The 1,188-nt window shown below is 44.6% G+C and overlaps 1 pseudogene; it reads left to right on the forward strand.

Moving 5' to 3' along the window:
* The first annotated feature begins 340 nt into the window (after positions 1-340).
* Positions 341-967, forward strand: LOC115283883 (annotated as a pseudogene).
* The last annotated feature ends 221 nt before the right edge of the window (positions 968-1,188 follow it).

Below are 1,188 nucleotides of genomic sequence, written 5' to 3' on the forward strand. Positions count from 1 at the left end.
TCTTATCCCATGGGAGTTTTTTGATAACTGATTCAATTTTTTCCCTAGCTCTGGGTCTGTTCAGATTTTCTATCTCTTCTCGATTCAATTTTGGTAGTACATGTGTGTTAGGAATTTGTCCATTTCTTCTAGGTTGTTGGCATATAATTTTCATTGTATTTCCTAATGATCGCTTGTATTTCTGAGGGATTGGTTGTGATAGATCCATTTGCCATGATTTTCTCTATTAGGGTGTTCTCTCTTTTATTTCTCAGGAGCATGGCTAGAGGTTTATCAATTTTGTTTATTTTTTCAAAAAACCAACTCTTCAGTTCTTTCCTTTCGGCACTATGACTGCAGCCATGAGTATGCTCAGGCTTCAGAAGAGGCTTGCCTCCAGTGTCCCCTGCTGTGGCAAAAAGAAGGTCTGGTTGGATCCCAATGAGACCAATGAAATCGCCAATGATGCCAACTCCCGTCAGCAGATCCGGAAACTGATCAAAGATGGGCTGATCATCCGGAAGCCTGTGACTGTCCATTCCTGGGCTCGATGCCGGAAAAACACTTTGGCCCACCAGAAGGGCAGGCATATGGGCATTGGTAAGAGAAAAGGTACAGCCAATGCGTGAATGCCTGAGAAGGTAACCTGGATGAGGAGGATGAGGATTCTGTGCCGGCTGCTCCGAAGATACCGCAAATCTAAGAAGATTGACCCCCACATGTATCACAGCTTGTACCTGAAAGTGAAGGGCAACATGTTCAAAAACAAGCGGATTTTCATGGAACACATCCACAAGCTGAAGGCAGACAAGGCTCGCAAGAAGCTTCTGGCCGACCAGGCCGAGGCCAGCAGGTCTAAGACCAAGGAGGCGCGCAAGCGCCGTGAAGAGCAGCTCCAGGCCAAGAAGGAGGAGATCATCAAGACTCTGTCCAAGGAGGAGGAGCCCAAGAAATAAAAGCCCCTCTCTGTTGTCTGTACATAGTGGCTTCAACAACAACACAGATCCGTTCTTCAATAAAACAAGTCTTTACCTGCCAAAGAAAAAAAAACAACTCTTGGTTTCATGGATCAGTTCAACTGTTTTTTTAGATTCTATATTGTTTATTTCTGCCCTGATATTTATTATTTCTCTTCTGCAGCCGGCTTTGTGGTGATCTTGCTACCGCCCTTCTAGTTCCTTTAGGTGTGCTCTTAGACTTTGAATTTGC

This window comes from Suricata suricatta, chromosome X (assembly GCF_006229205.1).
Source record: "Suricata suricatta isolate VVHF042 chromosome X, meerkat_22Aug2017_6uvM2_HiC, whole genome shotgun sequence".
Taxonomy (NCBI): Eukaryota; Metazoa; Chordata; class Mammalia; order Carnivora; family Herpestidae; genus Suricata; species Suricata suricatta.